This window comes from Ambystoma mexicanum, chromosome 1q, assembly GCF_040938575.1.
Source record: "Ambystoma mexicanum isolate Mex_15411 chromosome 1q, UKY_AmexF1_1, whole genome shotgun sequence".
Classification (NCBI taxonomy): domain Eukaryota; kingdom Metazoa; phylum Chordata; class Amphibia; order Caudata; family Ambystomatidae; genus Ambystoma; species Ambystoma mexicanum.
Genome location: NC_090922.1, coordinates 1166800807 through 1166825657, shown reverse-complemented (window position 1 = coordinate 1166825657; position 24851 = coordinate 1166800807).

Genomic DNA, 24851 nt, shown 5'->3' with positions numbered 1-24851 from the left:
TAGAGATATAGTACGTATATTAAAGTTACCGTTCCCGAACCACTAAACTTGCCTGTCAACTTTTGAGTGTTACACGTCAAATGATGATGAGTTTTCAGTATAAAAGTCACGACTTTTATGAAGTTTATTGGAGTTGAAGCGAAATGGAAGATTGCACCATTTGCTGATATTCATGATTCCCTGTTTTTTATACTTGTCATTAAACAGACTCCCTTTGCCAAACTGTTGCATTGTCCTCATTGATTGGTGTTGAAGTATATATCTGCACCCCCATCCATCTCACGGGTGCTGCTATCTTGTCTTAAAGTGCTTCTGAGCAAACCCCGACTCTATGGGCCGGTTGGAGGTCTCGGAGCACAATAGATATCTCTCAGAACTTTGCAAGGCGTCAGTACATGCCTATTAGTTTCTAAGACCTTGCCAAACTTGAATATCCTGTAATATCCTTCCTCCAGCGTAAGACCCATACTCGAGCCTTGTATAGACAATGGGCCTCATCACGACTTCGGCAGTAACGCAGCGGTTTTCCCGTCGGACGTAAATAGCGCTAACGCCAAGGCCCCTGGCGGATAATCCACCAAATCACGAGTTATCATGCACGTGCCCCGGTCAATGGTGTTATCGCAAATAGCGCGAACCCTTAAATCCGACGGACCGCGCGCTACCGCCATATCGTGCTAATAGCGCGTTAGAAACGCGTCACCGCCGGAACGGGAAACAAAGCGGCAGCCATCTTGGAAATCGCAATCCGTCGGATATCACAGCCCCTGGAAGCCATCCACGCCATCTGACACCAAAACATGTCACAGGAGCGCACTAGGGGCAAGACTGCCCTGGACAGGGTGAGAAAGCCCAAATTCAGCAGCCAGGAGCTAGCTGTACTGGTGGAGGAGGCTGAGACCCATCATGAGGAGCTGCAGCAACGCAAAACCAGTGGGCAGCGCAGAGCACAAATTTGGCGCACCATCAGCCAAAGGGTCACTGCTGTGGGGCGCGTGCCCCTGGATGGGGAGGATTGCCGCAAGCGCCTGAACGACCTGCACATGCGAGTCCGCGGCATCCTTTTACAGCACAGGAGTCCAAGCAGGGGCACTGGAGGAGGGCCACCAACACCCCTACCCAAACTCACACCTTGGGAGGAGAAAATGAGTGCCCTGACAGATGGTGCCACCAATGAGGGAATTGGTGGAGCGGAGGCAGGCACTGGCATCGATCCAACTGCAGGCGGTCCCACCCCCGAATGCATGCAGCTGAAAGTACCACACATGCAGACCCTGATTGAATGAATGCGAAGAAATGTGTGTGAGGAACTGTATACACCCATAAGTGAGGCCTACATCCATTGAACCGTAGTGCTGCCTAGACGACCCTGCACGTGCAGTGCATGAATGACAGGGGCAGGGGATAGACATCTATAGCCATGGGACAGCTACGCATGAATAGACCCCCAAAACCCTGAGCACAGTGCACCCCAAGCACGCATGCAATCTTGTCACTACGACATTCCCATGCAGTGTACCCACTCACAACAAACACCACATGGCGACTGACCAGAATGCAAGTTGAATGCATGATTGATACTGTCTACAATCCCACTTGTTGGCATGAACTGCATCACACAAATGTAGGTAGCATTGAACTCAAACCATACCCTATGTACCCCACAGGCACACATCAAACCCAACAGGACGAGGATGATGGGGAGGAGGACACACCAACACAGTGCCCACGGCAGCAAGCCTCCACCAGCACCACCACCCCACATAGAGGCCGCACGGAAGGGAGACGACCCAGGCCACCTCCCACTTCACCCCAACGCAGCCCTACCAGACGGCAGCAGCACCCACATGGCCACAGGGAGGCCACCGCCAGCTCGCCCCAAGCCACCAGACACAGCCCTGATACAGAGGGACTGAGCTGTGGATTAGAGCCCGACGTGGGAGTTACACCTCCACGTGCTCATCATGCAGGAGGACAGAATTCACCCAGAAGCAGTGACGCAGAAGGGATGGTCACACCACAGGAACCCCAAGGCCAGGCACACAGCAAGCACAAAGCCCACATGTGCCTGTGCATTGCAGAGTCGTAGAACAATGTACTGCTGCCCTGACAGGGTTTGGACAACGAGTGAGGGAGTTGAGCGAGGCAGTGTCAGCACTTGCTGAGCAAACAAGGGAGGGAAACAACCTCATGCGACAGCATATGCAGGCTGCCGCTTCAGTCTCTTCAACATCAACCACACCCACGGAGGGTTCCCTCGAGCCATCTCCTAGGTGCCGGTCTATGTGCCACCTGAGGGCCCGCACACCAGAGGGGCCCGGAAAAGGAAAGCGCCACGACCATCCTAGTGGTGCATGGCATCGTTGGTGGTGCCCTGATAAGACACATGCACCTATCTGCACAGTTGAGGGTAGTTCACTGGGGGGAGGGGGGATTGTGTGCTGGGTGTTCACTGGGGGGAGGGGGATTGTGTGCTGGGTGTTCACTGGGGGAGGGGAGATTGTGTGCTGGGTGTTCACTGGGGGAGGGGGGATTGTGTGCTGGGTGTTCACTGGGGGGAGGGGGAAATTGTGTCCTGGGTGTTCACTGGGGGAGGGGGATTGTGTGCTGGGTGTTCACTGGGGGGAGGGGGGATTGTGTGCTGGGTGTTCACTGGGGGAGGGGGTATTGTGTGCTGGGTGTTCACTGGGGGAGGGGGGATTGTGTGCTGGGTGTTCACTGGGGGATGGGGGAATTGTGTGCTGGGTGTTCACTGAGGGGAGGGGGGTTTGTTGGACTGAAAATAAATCACGTTTGAAAAATCACAAGGCATGGACAGTAGTGATTGTTGACAAATCCAATTTAATGTTGAAGTGACATCTGTTCAATTTACCCATCACCCGTGTTAGAAAAATGCATCAATCAATCCCTGTCTGGCCAACCTCCCCTCCCTCAGGCCAAACCTTTGTGCATGTGCAACACCTTCTGGCACGTCATCACCCTCACTCCCATCCTCAGGTGGCTGCACATGAGCATCAGGGGGCAGTGGCACATTTCTGCGACAGCAGATGTTGTGCAGCATGGCACATGTCAGTACAATTTTTCCAACTTTTTCTGGTGCATACATCATTGCCCCTCCCGTGCGGTCGAGGCACCGGAAGCGTGCCTTCAGCAGTCCAAATGCCCTCTCCACGCAGATCTGTGTACGAGCATGGGCAAGGTTGTATGCCTGCTCCGCTGTGTGGATGACGCACAGGGGTCATGAGCCACATGTACTGGGGATATCCAGAATCACCTGCAGGGGAGAGAAAGCCGGTATGGAGAGAAGATAAGTCCAGTGGGTGTACAGAGCTCTGTCATCAGTGTCATTTTGCCATAATTGTCATTAGGTCTACAACATTGTGGAGTGTGCTGTTCTACGGGCACAATTGAATCAATGAGGTACTCTCAACTTGGTACGCCTATGTTTCTGCATGTAACAGTACTCATTCACTTGTCGCTGGGTAAGGGGGCCCTTCCATCTACTTCTGCATGACAGAAGTGGCTGCCTCATGTGTCATTGCAATTCCATTTGGCAGCAGTTGCATTTGCTGGTTGTCACTATTCTGTACTGTTCTCCATGCATTTGCTTGGCCATTCTGGGGACAGTGTTCGTGGGATGTACATTGCCATTACTCAGGCTACTTATGTGTGGTGCGTTTGTGGATGTGCCAGCTTATGGGTTACTGTCGGGTGGGCAGGGTGGGATTTCTGTACTGTGTCAGTGGTGAGAGCAATGGTGCTACTCACACAGGAGGCTTTATGGTGGTGGGGCTTCCATATGTCACTGTGCTGCCACATGTCTTTTACATCCTGAATGGGTGTGTTCTGTTGTGTTGGACATGTCCAAGGTTTGTCGTGCAAGCTGCTTGAATGTGAATGCTGCAGTAATGGTGCTGCCTATTGGGAATCATGGATTTCGTGACAAGCACCATCAGTTGTGGATTGACATGCATTATGGTATGCATTTGTACTCACCCAGAAGCCATGTGTTTTGACCTTGGTGCCTTTCCATGTACGCCTCCAGGGTACTGTTGCGCGGGACCCTGGAGTTGTGGGTGGATTCTGGGTAGCGGACACAGCAGTGGCTTAAGGTGAGGTCAGGACCACATGTCATGTGCACATTGAGGGAATGGTACTGTTTCCGGTTTCTATAAGCTGCCTTATGTGCCTGGGGTGGTACGAGTGCCACATGTGTGCAGTCCAGGGCTGCTATTACATTCGGGACTTGGGCAATGGCATATAATTGACCCTTCAGCTGGTGCACCTGTGCCTGTGTGGCTGGCAATGCAATGTGCTCGTTCACATGATTCAACAGTGCATTGAGCACCTGTCCCAGCATGACACTGAATGTGGACTGGGCCATTCCATGCATCATGGCAACAGTATGTTGGTAGCTGCCAGTCCCAAGGAATTGAAGCACAGACACGAGCTTCGCTAGGGGAGGTACTGCTGTGCTGGTGGCTATGCGGCTGCAGATGTCACCCTGGATTGTGTCCAGCAACTGGGTGATGGTTGCCCTGTCCAGCTGATATTCCATCACCAACTTGCCATTAGTCAGGGCCCAGGTTGTTGGCCTGACCTTGGGGATGGCTGGCCGCCTTGCTGGTGCTGCTCTCCTCCTCCTTCTCCTCATCCCCACTAACCCCTACACCCCCTATGGCCCTGGCCTGGTTGGCTGGCCTCTGTAGCTGTAGGCGCAGCAGGTAGGAATCAACATCAAGGCTCCCGGCACCAAATGGCAGCATGGTGTTGGTGAGGGTGTGTTGTGCATGGGTGGGTCCTTTGTAGGCCTCTGATTTGCATTGGTTTCACATCGGCCCTTATTGCTGTCTCCTCCCTGCTCCTGCTGGTGTAATGGTGTTGGGGAGGGTGTGTTGTGGATGGGTGGGTCCTTTGTAGGCCTCTGATTTGCATTGGTTTCACCTGAGCCCTTATTGCTGTGGCCTGTGTTCTGTTACCTCCAGCTTTTTGCTGGAGGTATTTTCAATGGATTATCTGCCGCTTTTCTGGCGCTAATTGCGCCTACGCCGGACTCGTGATTGCTGATGTTTTAGCGCGAATGGTTACTGGCGCTTTTACAGCCGACGCTTGTACAGCGGCTGTACTTGCGCCGGCTGTAATGGCACCGGCGGTATTTGGACTTGTGATCCGATGGACCCTTAAAATCGGCGCAGATAGCGCTATCGCCGATTTTAAGGGTTACTGCCGAAGTCCTGATGAGGCCCAATGTGCGGAGTTGACCAAATATCAACAATATCACAAACCTCCTTAATTTACTCAAAGGGCATAACTCCTACATGTCCACTCTACATACTCAGAGTAGGATTTCAGGGACACCAAATGGTCATAATTTATACACCAGTATATGATCTTAACTTTCTTTTTTATGAATCTTTATTTCAATGTCACAAGATCTTCAGACCTGTCATGTCATGTCATGTCAACCAATACTCACAAACATTTTGCCAATTAATGCTTAGCAGTCTCTTACCAACAAGCTGGATGTATTATTCACCACCAATGCTACGTGTGCATCACATTGGGGTCTTTCATCATTTTCAGGGATAAGATTTCCTGATTCTGTCTAACTTGACCAGCCAGCGATTACAGACCCAGCTCCAATCTCACAACAGTGATCAGTGCACAAGTAGCTAGGCTCAATATTCCTTTGCAGAACTTGCCTTCTAGTATGTTTAAACAAATCAGTTGTTCATCATTTACCATTATGGCCTCGAAACCATAAAGAACCATTGCACAGTAACACTGTTTGTATATCATAATGATCCCCTTCATACTGTATTCTGCAGGTTCTCATGCTATCTTCCTTGTTATATTTACTCGCACTATTGCGTTCATCCTCTTGTGAGCTATTCACTCCTTACGCACTCTAAAGGCATTAATGAGAACCCCCAGATAACAATAATTTGCTACTTGTTTGATCGGCCCTGCATTAGCCGGCATTGTTCAAGATATGCACCTTTTCCATCCAAAATACATATACTTGGTTTTTCCAAGTTAAGGCTATAGCCATTCTCTTGGGCATACAACACTAACTCACTCATTGAACGTTGCAGGCAAAAATATAGGTATAATCTATCAAGATGGTGTAGATAGTGTATGATAGCCATACAATATGACTAGTGAGAATTTTCAGAGGTCAATCACCCCGGCAGGTCAGCCAAATAAAGATTAAATAGCAGGGGCGCTAGTATGCAACCTTGCTTCAGCCCCTTCATTGTGGGTACATTTTCAGTGCATGCACTCCTGCTACTCAGTCGTATGCAAACACTAGTTCCCTCGTGAAGTTGGATCAACTTGCCAGCTTTCGCCACAGCAACCCCCTTTCCACTGAATCGAACGCAGCCTTAAAGTCAATGTACAGAGGGGGGTTATTCTTCTTACGGGTTGCTCCAATCCGCAGATTAAGGACTAGAGTATTGAGTGTGGTTGCTGAGCCAGATCTAAATCCCGCCTGATACATTCTTAATATATTTGCCTCCATAACCCACACTTTCAGTTCCTTTAGTATTATTCCTGCAAACAATTTCCCCATGACATCAGGAATGGAAAGTAAGCAATAACTTCTTGGATCTAGTCAGGAGTGCTTTTTATATACAGAAACTAATATTGCTAGCTTCAAAGACCCAGGAAGTCTTCCCTTTTTACAAACTTGCCAGAATAATACATTTAGTATAATAGTCCATCATTCTGCATTCTTCTTCAAAACCACATTTGCCATACCATCTGGTCCTGGGGCCCTTGATTTTTTCAATCTAGCAATGGCTATCATGATAGATTTTGGTAAAAAGGTAGATCTATACACCCCTTGACTCTCTGCCACATGGTCCCACAAACTGGCCCCTTGTAGGTTGACTTCATATAATTGCACTGAAGCTTTCCACTAATCGGATACGTTATCTGTTCCACCTTTTGACCATGGTAGTTCTTGATGCACTCCCATATTCTGCTTGTATTTCCACTACTTAATATTTCTACCATAGACTGCCATTGAGCATTTCTTTGAAATGCCTCTATCTTTGAGCCCATTGTGTATGGTCTGTTTAAAATTGTTTTGCTTTCTCTACTTTAACAACAGGGTCATAACTAGACCTCCTAATATACCACATATTGTTCCAGAATATTCGTTTTACATCCCGAATCTCCATGTCAAACCTTTTCTGGTATGTTTTCCATTGTTTCAATTGGCATATCCCACTATGCAATGCAATCCCAGCTGGAAGTGATTTAAACTACTTCACAATCTCTTTGGACGTCATATATTCTAATGACCAAAAGATTTGCATGTCTTGTGGTATTAGTATCTCACTCATTTCTGCTAGGTTACCCATAGTCCAGCTGACCCAACTTCCTCTACTGTTCATATCCATGTCTCCAACCCGAATGGGCGTGATTCTAGTTCTATCTATTGCCAATCCTAGCTTCAACATTGAATAATCACTAGATCTCTTGACACATACCTTCAGGCTATCTACCACAGGGATGGTTGCAGTCTGACAGAAAAAAAAGTCTCGAGTCACAGTAATTCTACCTCAAGTGCAGGTGATTTTGCCTGGGGTATCAACCACTGTCCTACCATCCAACATATTCAGCTCACACTCTTTCACAAAACGAATCCATCTTGAAACTTGACTGTTTCCTTCAGATTGCAACATTCTATTGGAAGCACTGACCTGTGTGGTTTCCTCGACCGACTCATCATCTATACATTGTGCATTAAAGTCTCCACCAACTAGAATCAAATTCACATTGTTAGAAACTTTCCACTCAAGTAAGACTTCCAGCATTGATTGTGATCAGTCTCTGCTTTATGGCCACCCGGAGCATTATACATACTAACTACAAACACTTCCATCTTGTCAATATTACCTTGCAGTGTCACTACTCCAGCCAACATATTTTTCTCATGGATGGGGACATCAACCCAAACTGCTTTCAAAGAGTTATTTACACCTATCAAGAGACCACCATATGGGCATCCCAACAGGCCTTACCACGCTCTGGGTTAATGGGGAGGTATTTGTAATCATGCCTCTCTTGCACAGGCTATAAGCTGCTCCTTTGGCCTTACTCTCTGCTCTTCTTGGCATATTTAGAGTCAAGTAAAATAATTGTGCAAATATAGGCTGTACATTTTAATCAAAACTCACCTCTGTGAATAATCGTTGCTCAGCGATGACTTTAGCTGAGCCACAGCTCTGCAGACTGCCGACTCTGCACTTAGAACCCGCTTGTGATATAATCAATGGGCCTTGATGTGGTGAGAGAGTAAATGACACAACAAGGCTATCAAGAACATTGCCTAAATGAGTCTCTGCTGTATCAGAAGGGTTTATCCAGGAAACGCCCAGTTGGATGGGGTACTGTTGGCTTCTGTCTGAAAGCTATTTGGGAGAAATTTGGTTGGCATAGAAATATGGTATGGGTGTATAAGAGAAGAGTGTGTATGCCATTTGTTTGTCAATTATTAATCACTTATAGACAGACAGCATCTTTAAACAGCCTGAATCTGTCATTAGAACAATTACAAGACAATTTATAGAGTACAATATACGTATATCAGGAAGCTTTGTCTCCTTCTAATGAAGAGAACAAAGCTGACCTTCCAATTCTAAGATGCTTCTTGATGTACTTTACATGTTTATTTGCCAGAATCCAACTCATAAAATAGATGAAAAGAAGATTGTCTTTCAAAATCTTCAGTTAATTCAGACACAACTTCCATAGAAGCATCCTGTTTCAGAACATAGCTTTCCTCCATTGAATATTAAGAATAAATGTTTGCATTTAATGATTACAGTGTTTAGGAGAGGAAAAAGAGGAAAGAATGTAGATAAGCAAGCAGGCTGTGCATGACGCAATGGTAAGAGTGATAGAGAAAGAAGACTTGTTAACAAAAGCAAGAATTAAAACTTTGGATAGCTACATGTCCTGGAAGGGAAACCCATAGAGATTACAAGGGAAGTTGGGGACAAGACAAAACCTGAGACAATTCCAGACCGAGATCATACAATTAAATTATTCCATAAAACTTCAATACATAATACTCATCCAAATAGATATATGGCATTGATTGAATGGCTGGCCATATGTCTTCAATTGTGAAGTCAAGACACTGCACTCCATCAAGCAAGTCTGGATTTTTGGCCAGGTAGTGCTTTGTAAAATCTGAGAATTAGTTTATTTTCTACCAGCATGACTTGAAGAATAGTTTAGTGGGTGCCTGTGAAATAGTTAGGGAAGTGCTATTCACACAGAAGATGATCATTTTACAGCTTCCTCAAAAGACCTACTCCTCGAAGGCAGAGACGCTCTCATATCAGCTAAACAAGTGAGTATGTTTTCCAACAAATTGATTATGTGCTTATGCTTTTAGCATGCTTGAGGTTGTCAGCACACAAACTGATTCATGTTGGGTCAGTTAGAAAATGCTCAACAGTGGCAAACAAAGTACTCACATATTTAATGTAAATACTCTCATATGGTTCATGCGTAGCTTTGAAACAGCGGCAGGTGTGGATATTCACAACAGTACCTCGTGCAATGGGGCTGAGAGGATAGCTCCTGGGCAAATAGCCTGACTTGGAAACATGAGCGGATCAGGACGGGTTTGATACCCGGTTCTGTGCTTGGAGGCTGGAATTTGCCATAAAGTATGCTATAAAAAAAGCAATGTAATTTATGTATTTAATGTTGATGCCTCCTGCTGTTTAGATTCTAGAAAAGCAAGAAAGTCATTTAGGTCTTGCTGAGTGGCAAAGCTGTACAGCTTTATCGTCATTTATAAAGGTCTGCAAGCGAGTACTTCTTTTTATTTAAAGTTCTTATTTGGTTAAAAAAATCAATCTTATACACTATATTCAGAGTAAATTGGAGTAAATTACAAATCCCTTACTCCATGATAATTTACAGTATTTGAATTGTATATATAACAAATTGTCATTAAAAGATATTTTGTATTTCCTTCCAAGAAGCTAATATTGCTCAAATCGAAAATAGTTGACATCCTAAAAAGCATTATGTCAAAAAAAAAGTCTATTTTAGGAGCATTCACAATTTAAAAGTCTTATTTATTTATTTTCACAAATCCTGCACAAAAGCAATATTTTATCTTCATCTTTAATCAGGGACATCGTCCCAAATTTTAGCTTTGTGAACAATATTCTGTTTTCTTTATCTACACCACCTTCTACCTTCTACCTTCCATCAAATCAACACCACAAAATACTCTAACTGTTTTGCCCCCAAAAGTATTCTCATGTTTCTTCACCAGAAAAATATTATTTAACAATGTGTTTTTAGAATCACTGTGGCTTTCATAATTCAAATATAAAAAAAATAATAATAATTGAAGGCTTTAGACCAGAGACCACCAGGGGGCACAAGCGAAATGGCCGCCTGAACGGTCGTCTCCTCAATACGCCGAGAGTTCTAGTGGAGGACCAGCGCTTGCACAACCTGCGAGCAGTCCCACACGAAGATTTAGGAGCATAAAGGAGTCATCCACAAACAAGAACAAGACAGAGTGAAATCAGAACATCTGTTCCCAAGAACAGACCGAAGCAGAAAAGGATGACAGCCTGTGTGGCACATTTTCAAAAGCAGACCACTGTATGAGAGCGAAGAAGCGCATCAGAGACCACCCTCACGGTGTTCTGAAGAAGGCGAGCACCCCGCAGTCCATCCGGTCATCGGGAAAGAGACCAGGGAGAGAGTAAGCACCTCTGGAAGTGAACTTGGAAGCAGCGCTAGGACGGTGAAACAGCGGGGTGCGACCGCAACCAGAGAAGGAGTGTCGCCGGCAGTCATGGACACCAGGCAGAAGCAAAACAAAGCAAGGAGGAAGCAGCCCAACAATACCCAGGAGGCGCGCTCGCCAATCCACCGGAGCAGGCCCAGCCCACCTCCGTGGAATGGCGGCGGCATACCAGCAGCTCCGAGATGGAGGACGCGCAGTGGACAGCCCTCTCTCCCAGCGAATATTACGGGTAAGGAGAGCGGGCGGGAGCCAGCACGGCTACACGGGCCCACCGCATCCAAAGGTCTTAACGTCCCACAAAGCTAATGAGGGCCACTGCACCCCCCCAGAGGAGGACTGGGGAGAGGGAGGAAAAGCCAACAACACCGCCTGGAGCACAAGCAATGTAACAGCAGCTCGCACACAACCCCCATTTCCCCCAGTCCTCTCAAACCCCTGATCCGGACAGAAGGAGCAGTGCTACACCTCCACATGCAACCAGGGAGCCAGTGCGGAGGCAGAGGCCTTTGCAGTCAAGCAAACAGACTAGCCATCAAACACCACATAAGGCAATTAAACGCGAGGACGGAGAGGGGCACCAAGGCACCAGATCAATGAGACAGAGGCCTGATTCCCTCCCACATAAGCTACCCACACAGCCCAGTGGAGAGAGGTACTCCCCGCCGCCCTGCCACTGAACAATCAGAGAGCCACAAACACCATTAAACAGTCGGGTCCTGCAGCTCACAGAGGGGCACACACCAGTCTTACAGAGACCCCGCCCCAGAGAAGCATTCCAGAGGGGACATCTGCACCCCCCAACAGTCAGTGGACAAACGGACCCAGGGAAACACCCATTGTGCCCATCCTCTCCCATCACAGAGCAGGGGATGCCTTCTCTGAGCTGCCACTCACTTTCCTGGGGCCCCCACAAGGCAAGCGAGAGCAACATAGCACAACTGAAAGCTACAAATCATGACAGACTGAGACAGGGGGCAGAGAGCATCTCCTCGTGGGTGCACCAAGCCAACAACGAACCACTCTTTGAAGGTGCAGAAATAATGGAGAGGTAGCCTCCTCTACAGCCCAAAGACTGCAAGAGTTTCATAGAAGGAGAACAATGGCGGCCTCCCAAGCTCAAGAAACCCCCCTCATCTCAGGAAGCAACCAGGAAACCTCAACGAAAGGGGACATATGCCTGTTACTCAATGAGATTCGCTCATTCAGGACCAGTATGACCGCAACAGTCAGTGCACTCCAAGAAGAGAAGGTGGACAGGATTGAGGATAAGGTAGAGGCACTAGAGAACTACCAACAATCCATAGACATTACAGAAATGAAAATGGAAGGCTGATTCCAGGATCTGGAACAGAGAAACCTGGACCTCGCAGCCAAGATTGATGATCTAGAGAACAGGGAGATGAGGGATAATATAAGAATCGAGGGCCTTAAGGAAGCCCCCAATGAGACCCCAGCGAACCTGGAGAGATGAGTCAAAGAGCTGATAGCCGCCCTCCTACCCTCGCCCATATCCCCAGAATTGCAATTCGAAAGAGTACACAGAGCGGGTAGTCCTCCAGGTGACCAGCGCTCAGCTCTAGCAAAAAGCCACCACTACAGGCATAAAGTAGAAATCGTCAAACACGCCAGGGAGAGGGAGTTCATAGACTTTGAAGACTCAAGAGTTAAAACCTACCAAGCCCTGTCTTCTGCCACTCTAGCTCAAAGAAGAGCCTGTCAACCCTTAACTTCCTGGCTGCAGGAGCGCAACACAAGATACAGATGTGTCACCTACCATCCCCCCACACTAAGGCAAAATGGGAGAAGTCCCTAGGGTGGGAAGACAACCAGGAGGGATGGGAGGCAATATATGGAGCAGTCTGGAAATCATCTATTGCGATGCAATATAAAATGCACAATTGCAGAATACTTGTGCAGTGGCACCTGACTCCCCAGCACCTAACTAAAATGTACACGGGTATCACTCCTTCCTGCTGGCGTGGATGTGCGACAATTAGTACATACTGGCATCAATGGTGGGAATGCCCCTGTATTCAATCTTACTTAAAGGAGGTCCTAGGCTAGATTCACGAGATAGAGGGCATTCACATGGAACTCACTCCCCTCTTAGTGTTATTTGAAGTGGAACTAGTCAAAGACCAATACATGGTTCTCCCGCACATGTCACAAAAAATGGAAAGGAAATACACTGCCCTCCAAAACAGGCAAGCGGAAGAGATCTACGAAATAAATGGAAAGCCTCACAGCATTGCTTCTGGAAATGCACACGCACATAGATGCACTATGGCTGACCTTAGAGTCTTTAGAAGAATCAAGCAGCCCTCCCACATGAACTCTCACCAGCACAGATGCTCACTAGGCATATAGCAAAAGAGGGGGAACTCCACGCCACACCCGGACACCCCATCCTTAGCCAGCGTCTCAATGTATCATTCACAGTGTCCTAGGCCAACCAAAAGGCACCATGTCTCTGTCTTATACCATTCTAGTGTCATTTCTCTTGTCACCTCTGCACCGCTCTTCTTTCCTTTTTTCCCTCGTGTTCCTCTTCTTGTCTGACCAGCTTTCCGGTACAGGACCGCTGCACACAACAGTAGGTGACAGCATCCCTTCGCAGGGCCTCCCTGCTATCTGGTAAAAACGGGCCCAGGGGGAGGGGGAGGGAACAGGGAGGGAGTGAGAGGGTGGATTTACAGTTTATTTAAACATTTTTTCTTCGAAATTGTTCATTCTAATCACGGGTCGAGTTGGTATTTCATGAGTAAAATGTAATATACTTGTAATGCAACCGTTGATTTCAATAAAAATATATTTAAAAAAAAATTATTGAAATATAAATGACCACTTGCCAAATTAAAACCTCAGTTTGCACCTAATATATTTCACAATAGTGCCCAGATCCAAACCCACAATTTGTCTCCAAAATGTATATTCCTTAAACGCTTGTCATTATTTTCCATTCCGGCTTCTACTCTGACATTAGTATGAGACACACTTTTTGTATATGAGCTATTTTAATTGGTGTTAGCGAAAATCCCCCAACAAACATGCTTCTTCTCAATAAATCCAATTGCAAATGTTATGATATTAAATACCCAAGTAATTAAATGTATCAACAATCTACACAAGACCTTTGCTGTTTGCAGATTAAAATGTTTTCTCCTATTTTGCAATTATTTTCTACTTTTTAAAATTTATTACAGGCTAGTTGTGACATCACAACTGACCTGTAATAAGAAATGACATCACAAGTCCTCTGTAATCAGTTATTACGCCCCAGTTGTGGCAGCACAATGACTGCTGCTTGATCCAGCACAGAGCAGAACTCCAGCGGTCACTGATGCACTTAAAGCTGTAATAAGCTTTTCAAATTCTGTGCTTGCAAAATAGTTTTCTGTGACAACTTTCAGACAGTAATTGAGAAGGAACTGTTTATGTTAGATTGTTTACTTCTGGAGTTTAACACATGTGAGAAAGAATCAGCATTTTTCATTTGTGATGTCATCTTTGATGTCCGGTGTGTTAGTCTTAGCAGTGTATTGTGGTGGCACGAGTTATGGTTGCATATCTTAACGTAACAGGCACATTTCTTTTTCTTTGGATTTTACTTTGCAATCATAACGTCCCTTTAATAATTTTTTCAGTGAATTTCAGAGGTTTTTCTTTAAGCAAAATTACATGGCAGGGGGGCATTACCGGCCCAGGTAATGCCTTGGAGCCATACTTAGAAGCCAGAGCGAGGCAAGGGCCCCTTAACGAAGCCCCTGCCCATGTAAAATTGCTATTCGTACCCTGGCACAATGTACCAGGGTACTAATAGTTTGTAAGCGGGGGACCAGTCGCCTTATTGGCTTGAAAAGGTTGGTGGGGCTAGTACATGGGAAAGCAAGAAAGCAGGGCAGCAGACTTACCTGGAAAATCCAGCGAGGGGAGATGGCGTCCACGTGCTCTGAGACAACTCAGAGCAGGGGCTTTACTGGGTGGTAAAGCCCCTGCTCCAAGCCTCCTCATTGACAGGGAGGCTACCACCCGCCTTGATGGGTACTAATAGTGCATCTTAACCAAAATGTCCCTTCAACATAGTTTTTCAGTGAATTTGAGAGGTTTCTATAAGTGAAAATGTTTCATGATGTTACAACACTGTATATATGTCATTAGGAATAACTCTCTTTGTTATATGGCCCTTTACAATTGGTTGGCAAGCTCGTACCATGTCTGGAACATTCGACTCAATAGCAGCATGTACGCTCATACCCAGGTGCCAGGGGATGAACTTGCCTTCACCTCCAAACCCAATTAGACCCACATCTCTCATCGTCCATGTCTTCCGCCATGCAGACTGTCTTTGAAATTGGCCTTGCAGTAGATTCTCTTCGTTTGGAATATAAGGTAGAATGGGTACATGCTTATCACAGTTCTGGTCTACATGCCCAACTCTTATTTCCATCCTTGACTCACGTGACAGGAGACCACAGTTCAGCCCATTGTATAGCATTGAATTGTCTTGAATTAATAAACTAGGCACTCATGGTGTTCCTTCCTTGCAACTTGACGAGGGATAATTCAGCTTCTCATGTTCACTGTTCTTGGAAGATAGATAACCAGTTCCTGCCTGCCTTCAGTCTTGACACCAAGCCAGACAGCCCTTCTCGCTTCTTCCATACTCTCAGCTATTCTCCGCTGAGATACAGTTTTCAATCCTTCTTTTCTCCGTGGGTATGGGTTTATTAAAATTGTGACACTGATGTCCAGTTTCCACTATTTACTACGTATATCCAGCTTCTGTGATCACTTGGTCTACTTGCGTTGCTGTGTCTGTACATTCACTGAAAGGCCTACATTTTCTGCAGTGCTTTGTACACATATGCAGTCTTCTTTTTGCATAGGAACGTTCACTTGATTCCTTATTTTGTCATCAGCGTCTATAAGGTCCATACATCTTCTTCTTCATATCTTCTTAGTGCATCACTCCCCATTCTTGTGACCAACTTCTCTTTCTCCTTTTTTCTTATTTCTTCAGGGATCTCTTCCAAGAGCCTATCATCTCTTCTTGCATACATCTGGTATGACTTTATGATATGATATGATATTTTATTTGTATCACGCTCGTACACAAGTGTTTCAGAGTGCAAATGGATACTTTTCCTCAAACACTCATCGGGGTATGGTTACAACTACTCGTGTCAAGTATGGTGCAGATTCAGCTTCCAACATACAGGCAGAAGGGTGGGGGGACTTCCTGCAGAGGCATTTGGCTGCTCCTCCACACATGTATGCCCCATTGCCTACTATGTCACCCCCGCCATCCATAACGGCACACTATCAAAATCTTCCCAATCCCACAGTGTCAGCAGCTGGGAGGGGTGAAGGGCTGGAGGGAGATGATGCAAAACCACAAAAAGAGCTGGTGGAGGCATTCAGGAAGGTGGAGGGCAAGTTGCCATGACTAAAATTAGAATGGCGAGATGGTCAATAAGGGTGGATAAATGGAGGGCAGGGTACATTTTGTTTTGGATAGACAGTACAGCTATCAAAGATGTACATATAGAAAATGAACAATAAGATAGAAAATACGACTACACAGGTGAAGGAGATGAGCAGTGGGATATGGTAGACAAATTAGAAGAAGTAGAGCAGCCACCTGTAATATACCCAGAAGTAGAACCCAGGTTACGCAACAGGTTTGGGCGCATGGCAGTAGATTATAGATTGGTGTTGGGAAAGAAGAAAATTGGGAAGATGTTAGGGGCACAGTTTCCGCTGTTACATAAGGGCCCAGGGAGAGCACAGTATGTCTCGGGCACACATGAACAAAACATTACCTCATAAAGACACTCCTGTCCCTCACAGCTGGGCCAAGCAAATGGATATATGCATTCGAAAAGCATACAACTGGGACTACTTTGGCTGTGGGGGATTTGAAAAGTTTGTTTGTGTCAATACTAGAAGATCAGGCTGTTGATATATTGATTAAAGCAGAGTATCCAAGTGTGAAACTGGGAGATGATAGTCATGACGGTGAGCATTTTAATTACATTAGGCCCCCAAGTATGGGCAGCGTTACGGCGTGCGTACCCAGACACACCCAATCTTCAGTCGATTATGCAACGAGCCATGTGCTACAATGAGGATCCGGACCAATATATATTACATATACAAGAAATGTGGTTGATGGAGACAGGGGATTCATGGAATAGAGCGATTCCTTTTTTCTATTTTGTGGCTTAAAGAGGGCTTCTGAAATTGGTGCAGAAGGCACTTGAAAAGATGGTGGGGTTTGAGGCAAAATGTTGTGGTGGAAATTCAGTCTATTATTATCCACCATTGCAAATGGTTCAAAGAAAAGGAGAAGGAAACGGCGCAGCGAGCGCAAGCAGAGGAAGCAAAGCTGGTTCAAAGGAAGTTAGCAAAGGTTGCATTGGAGGGGCCTTCAACAGCAGTGAAGATGGAAGGGTAGGCGGACCTTAGGACAATTCAGTCAGATGTTTACGCAGAATCTGGGTGGGGAGGAGAAAGTGGATGGACAGGTGGGTATCAACCTCTGTGTCAAGAGGGATTCCCAGGGGGGTTTCAATGGGGGAGAGAGGGATTTTCAGGTGCCCGGGAGGGCGAGGGGGCTTCGGAGGAATGGGGAGGAGGAACAGGCCAGTGTTGGACATGTGGAAGCATGGGTCATTTTTCAAAGAAATGTAGGAGTAGACAGGTTTATGCATATCCTCAACAAAAGAGGTATCCTTATCTGTAGGGTGGTCCAGTTTCATACCCCCAGTCATACGGACAGATGCCCCTGGCAGCTCCTTATGGTGCACCAATGCCCACAGCTCTGCCTGCTCCCGCACCAACTTTCCCACAGTTACCCGCCCCAGAAGCTAGTAATGTGCCATCATACGGTGTACATTAGGGACAGTAACAGGGCCCCCATACCCCGAGCAATAATACTGTTCCAAACGGTACAGTGACTCATTATCAGGGAGCCACTGGAGTTGGAGGAAACCCATTTGTCTTCCCAGGGATGAATATGTTCCCGGTTTAGGATAGCCCAAAGAGAGCCATAGTGTGTCTAGTTCTATCAGTCACTGCCGACCCAGAAGAGGAACCCATAGCAGGTGTGGAGAAATAAACCATTCATTTTTATGGTAAAGGTGCTACTAAATCATGCATAGTGATGCAGGATTCCCTCTATAAGGTGAAGTCATGGAAATGCAGGGCTCCTCTGCAGCAGTTAAATCCAAACCTTTCACAAAGAAATTACCTATCTAAATAGGGGGAGAGAGGTGTGGGCCCCCTTGTTATATTCTACCGCAGGTCCAATCTATTTCTTGGGAAGGGATAATTTGTGTAAGCTCGTTCACTGAAAGAGGTGTGGTGTGTTCCATACCCGCTATGTGTGCCATGAGGGTAATGTTGACCTTGCATGCATTAGGTGTAAACTCTGTGGCAAGAGGAATTCCAGTGGCCCCCAAATTGTTTCTATACAGCATTACCATACTTCTCAGTGCCATGCCACAAGTGGAGAACAAGTATTGTCAAGCACCCTCTGAGTTTCTGTTCCGGCCCGCCCAGCCTCAGGAGATAGTTGTAGGCACCATCATTGAAGGCCATATAGAAGGAGTTCTAGTGTCAGAAGAACGGATTGTTTTAATAGCAGTTGATTCCAACAGTGGGGAATGGAGCACTCTCCTGTGCATTGACCCAACAAAACCAATGAACAATGTAACAGATGAGTAGTTGTTTGAGAACCAAGAAAAGGAGGGAGAAATAATATTGGAAGTAACTGTTCCCTGCAAAATCATGATACAGTACAGACATGCTGCATTATACAACCCCCGATTATACACATACAACCCTCTGCATTATTCACAAGGCTTTCTGATGCCTGCAACTTGCCTACCTGCAACAATGCCTACCTAAATACTGCCCCTCACGAGGCCTTCGCTCATCTACCTCCAACCTTCTGTGAGTGAGCCGGTTCTCCAAGCAGTGATTTGAAGGGAGATCTTTATCCTCAGCAGGTGCCTCCCTCTGGAATAGCCTTCCTGCTGCCCTCCGTCTTGAGCCTGATCTTCTTAAATTCTGGAAACTCCTCAAGACCTACCTCTTCTCCTCTTCCTTCACTCTCCCTATACACTGCAAACCCAGCCCTTTGCTCTTTCTCTCTCTCCCTCCTCTTCCTTACAGCTTGCTAATGGGCCGGCTGGTGTACCTCAGAGTCTCTCAGGTCCCTGGCACTCCTGCTAGTCCTCTTTTGCACTTGCCTCAGGACCTTACACCCCACCCACACTCACTGCACTTGAGAAATAACCCAAGAGAGTGGCTCTCTCTGCACTTACCCCAGTCTCCACCGACTGGGTATACTTGTACCTTCCCCTCCCTGTGACCGTCTGTGCACTTGCATGATCTGTACACACCATGCCTGAAGATTGTCTGTCTGTGCTACCTTACCTGCACCCCTTAATTGCACTGGTGTAATCTGCAGAATCGCTGTCAGGCCCATTTTCTGTATCTCAAACTGTTAAATGTATTTTACGCACTTACTCTGCCTGTGCAGACTATTATCGTCTCAGAATTTCAAGGGTTCTGAGTGACTGTTTCTTTCCCATGTTCCCACCCTCCTTGAGCACTTTAAAACACTTGTCTGCGTACAGGTGCTTTATAAATAGTCATTACCATATCAATACCATACATTATTATGTCCCATGCTGCTAGTAGGGACTGCTGCATCAGTTACCTCTGTAGATTTGGCCAAAGTTCCTGACAAATTGTGGACTAACAATCCACATGATGTGGGTCTTTTGAAAAGTGTCACGCCAATACGTATCACCCTGAAACCCGGTGCTGTGTTACCACAAGTAAAACAGTATCCTCTATCGAAGCAGCAGAGGAGGGGATTTACAATACTATTATGGCCTTTTTAGATCTGGGCATAATAGTACCCTCAAACTCACCCTGTAATATGGCTTTTTATCCACTGAAGAAATCAAAAGGTGTTAGTTAGAGGTTCATTCAGGATGTATGCCCCCTTAATGACATTGTGCAGGCAGTGTTCGCAGTGGTTCCGAACGCCGCTACAATATTGAGCAATATACTGAGGCCACCCATTTCACTGTACTGCATTTGAAAAATGCCTTTCTCTCAGTGCCCTTGCATCCTGACTCACAGTATCTCCATGCGTTTATATTTGTGAAATATTGAGCTTGTCTTCAAAATTGGATGACCTTAACAATGGCTTTAAAGGGCTTTTAAATTATGTTCAAAATGATTTTATTAAAAAAATGTTGTTATCACTCTCCTACTTGTACCTGTCGCCTTGCCTGCTAGGTCGGCGGACAGTTCATCTGAAGGGACCCACCCATTACTTTTAGTCATTCTCAATCTGGCAGACCAGGAGAGAGCATCTTTTAAGAGCTACTTCCAGGAGTTCAAGAATGGCATCTGCTATGACCACCCCACCTTCCCAGAGGTCACCACCACCATCACCCCAAGGAGGACCTGGACAGGGAAACAAGCGCAATGATGCAGAGGAGGATGACGAGGAACAGGGAGATAAGGTAGAAGAAGTTCCTACCTCCAGCACCCAGAAAGAATCATGAGTGTGGCGGTTCTTTAAGGCCCTTAGGGGTGTACCAAAAGCTAGGGCTGCCAAGGTTGAATAGTCGTGGACAACCTGGGCAGTATCCTTTTGTGACCACCTCCATGTCACACCACCGGTGTTCTAAGAAAGGCTATTCGTTTCTCAGTGAGAAGGAGGATATCTTCCTCTACCCCATCTTCCTCAACCGCTTCTACCACCACACAGGCTACCCCTGTGGGGCAGAGGATTGCACCGGCTGCCACGCATGGCATTCAGAACGCTGTTGACCTTTACCTTTCAAAAGTCCCAATACTCTATTTGTATTGTGACACACCACTCTGAGGGGGGAGCAGTTTTAGAGTGCTCTTGAGGCAACGATCAAGGAGCACAAGAAACACTGACACCTACCTTAGATTTAAGTCATGCCCCAAAATCTTCCTCTGTCCACCAGCCCCTCTTTATCTGTGTTTGGTGCCCCTTCCCTCCCTTCCCCCATCCTAATCTCTTCACCTCTCCTAAAAAAAAGAAAAATCCGTGAAAAATATAAAAGCCAGAAAGAACAAAAAACTGTTCCTTTAGAACTCACTTTTCACAGTTAATAAATAGAACTAAAAATAAAAATCAATGGACCTTTTGCAGTCTGCATAGTCCCTGAACAGTACAAAGGTCGGCAGACACCTGAAAAATTCCAGCAATGGGGTGAGGGAATTAAAATCAATTAACTTGTTTTTCGTTCAGGAATGGTGGCTCTTAAAATAATCTTTTTTAAAATATTTTGGGGCGTTTTATATACTGCACAAACAATCTGTCTGCGATCAGCAGTGATTACCGCGGCCCAGCGGCACCTGCAAACCCTTTTTCTCCTATAAAAACAGCTCTATATCAACTTTATTCCACTGCCCACACTTTCCAGGCCCTCTTTCAGCCACCAAATAACCCCAAATGTGTTTTCCACACTATCCGCGGACCACGGTGGCTTTCCAAGGATCCAATATGGCGACCGTACCAAAAAATATGAAGCAGCTACCATTTTTGAACATTCAATTAGTAGGAGTGTACAATGTCTGCAGATGTCACGCTGGACCTTCATTGGTCCAGAGGCATCCACAGACTAATTTGGCGCATATTTGGTGAAAATCCATCCAGCATTTTGGGTGTAGGGGCAAGCAAACATATTTTTGCATTACATCTATCAGCATTTCCAAAAATGTTGGACTCCCCTATAACTTTGCCCCCCACCCTTCACAAAACCACACCAAACTTCTCAAAATCATTATAAGGGGGCCACATACTTTTTTTGCAGAGTTTGGTGAAGGTTCATCCGGGGAGGGGGCAAAATTATAAACCACCTAAAAAGTGCTCTTTCTATGAGTTGAGCAACTTAACCATAACTACAGCACCACTACTGCAGGCCCTCTAATATGTGTAAAACACAAATACTGGAGACAACAAACGTAGATACAATAATGATACTACACATACATTTGGGTTAAATAAGACTGTAACTTTATTTATTGTTCAGAGGGCAAACTGCTTAAGGACAACTCTGGTATTATCAACCATCAGTTGGTACCTGTCACCAAATTGGTTGACCACTTCTGGGCATGGCTGGGAGCCTGAATTCTGGGGTTGAATGTTGCCTCCACCCTTCGCCCTATCAGATTCAGGAGGCGAGAGGACAAATAGATGGTTAAGAGCAGAGAACAAGTGTGGCGTGTGGTGGGACCCCACTATATAAGCTAAGACTTACCTGTACCTCATTAAAGACTGTGCTCATTAGTTTGTGTGTGCCACATGTTCATTGCAATGAGCGACAATCTCTATGAGCCCCATCAAAACTTGAGACCATCAGACCCTCATACAGTGAGAGGAAAATCACCATTTAAAAACAGATGAACGTACTACATGAACGAGGGATGGATGCACTGAACTCCATCATTTAAGTCACTGAGGATCTGTATATGTATATATTACATGTATATAGTAAGAATATATATGTGCAAGCACACGCCAGCAAGAGCAACAGGCAATGCTGCAGGGCTACTCTTGCTAACTCATTGAGTAACATCACCAAACGCACCCAGTTGCCTATTTCGACTTTCTGCTGCCCTAGGCCCAACAAAATGCATGCACCCCCTCTCTACTTTACTACACCCCTTCACCAAACTGTGGCCCATTCACCCCTGCTTTCGATAAAAAGTTATTTTGCATGTCAGTCAGACATATTCCAGCTAGGTCCACACTTGAAACAGTAAAATAAATAAATACATAAAATGGCAGGAAATGTGTTGAATTACCACATGGGTCAAATTAGGAGGATGTAAGGTGCACACAGAAACATTTGGTTTGATGCATTAATCTGTGCACTGGCTTCTCTATTAATACTATGTACAACCTCTCCATATCCTGCTACGGGATTTGCAATTTGTTTATGGGATTGTTTTTAAACCATTCGACATTCGCCATGCAAGCAGTTAACATGATTGTGTTATTTATTCTAATTTTGTAATACGAATGCTAATTTTGCTAGTTTACATACACTATGGACCTCATTACGAGTATGGAGGTAGCCATGGTGCCTCCATACCGGGCTCCAATACCGGGTTTCTTCAATGGGGAATTACCGGGTCATTCCAACATTGGAGGACCCAGTATTCCTCCTTGAAGGAACCATTCCCCATTCCCATTTGAGTCCCCATAGTGCTCAATGGGAATGGGGAGGGACGTAATAACGGGCACGTTAATAACGGCCCGTTATTAGCTCCCTCTTCCCTTCGCAGGACTCGAAGGACACGTTTTACCAGACGTCTGTTCCAGGTCCCGCAAAGGGAACCTCATAATAGGCGCTCCCGTAATGAAGGGTGCCGGTCCCCTACCGGCACCCTTCATTACGGGACCCCCAGGGTCGTAATGAGTTTGGCGGTAGCCATGGAGCCATTAGCTCCATGGCTGCCGCCAAACCGGGCTCCTTTACCGGGTTCCCAGAATGGGAAATTACCGGGCCATTCCGAGTCCGGAGGGCCTGGTAATTCCTCCCTCTGGTTACCCGGGCCCGGACCTTCCCCACTCCCATCTGAGCCCCCATAGGGCTCAATGGGAATGGGAGAGGGAGCTAACAATGGGCCATTACGACCGGCCCGTTGTTAGCTCCCTCTTTCCCTCGCGGGACCCGGTAAGGACGCCTGGTTTTACGCCTGGTTTTACCAGGCGTCCTTACCGGGTCCCGCGAGGGGACCTCGTAATTTTGCAGGACGGGTTTAACGGGTTAGCCTCCATTAGCGGAGCCCGTTAACCTGTTCCGAGAAACTAGTAATGAGGCCCCTATCTCTTAAAAAGGGCCTTTAAAACACACTCTGATAGACACATGTCTATACCAGCACACATCTCTACATTCATTTATGTAGATAGCTGTACACTATTAAATGCTCATGGGCCGTGGTACTGCACACACACACAATAACAAACACCAATAGACAATTAAGTGAGTATCACTAGATCCTAGTAGTAAGGTCTAAACATATGCAATTAAAACAAACAAGAAACACAAGGATTTACCAGGGAGAAATCTTGCACATGCTGTGTACCCATGATGCTCCAAACATCAGGCTCAATTGCACGTGCATACACACACACACTTTTCAAAATAACTTTATGTATAAACAAATACATTAATCAGATGAGTCACATTGCTGCTGTCAGGCAGCCTTCGTGCAAATTTGACTTTTGTCTGAAAAGAATCTGAGCCCGCTACTCCTCATTCCCCTACACATTACCTCCTCAGATAGTTCGGCATATTTATTGTCAGGAGACTTTGGAACTCTGGAGGTAAAGCTCAGCCTCTGTTGAGCCTCTATTGCCAGAGAAAAGAATGACTCACCTGCGAGCTATAGCTGCTCACTTGGACTGGCTACGTCATAGCATAGCAATACTATCAGGTTTTTATACTATGCTCAATGTCCTATTCCTCTCACGTCTAAGCGCTACAACAATAGCTCTTAATATTAACCAAATGAATGGTCTTCATTTATAGACCAAATATGATGAAGGGAGGAGTCGCCGCATCTGGGATTTGAAATTGAAAAGTGCAGCCTTGCGCCATGTTAATGGCCAGAATGTTATCTGAAATCTATCAATCCACCTAAGGGGTAACGACTGTAAGGGCATAAAGGTTTGTTCTATGAATGGAAGGAAGCTGTAGATGACCAAGCATTCATTTTCAGATTAAAAATAATCTCCTAGGCCTCATCTTCATAACTCACTTTAGTCGTAATTACGATATTAGGATAAAGTAAATCAGGGTGTTTGGCCGCTGTGGGGGGCGTAACGTTCAGAGGCCGCCTGGAGTCACTGGGGCATATCCACTTCAAGGAGCAGATTTATTTCTCTGCAACTTTCTTAAGCAAGTGCTCTGATGCAGAGAAGTGAAGGACAGATAACAGGTGTGCCTACTATGCTAGATGCAGGCAGCACAGGGCCCAGACG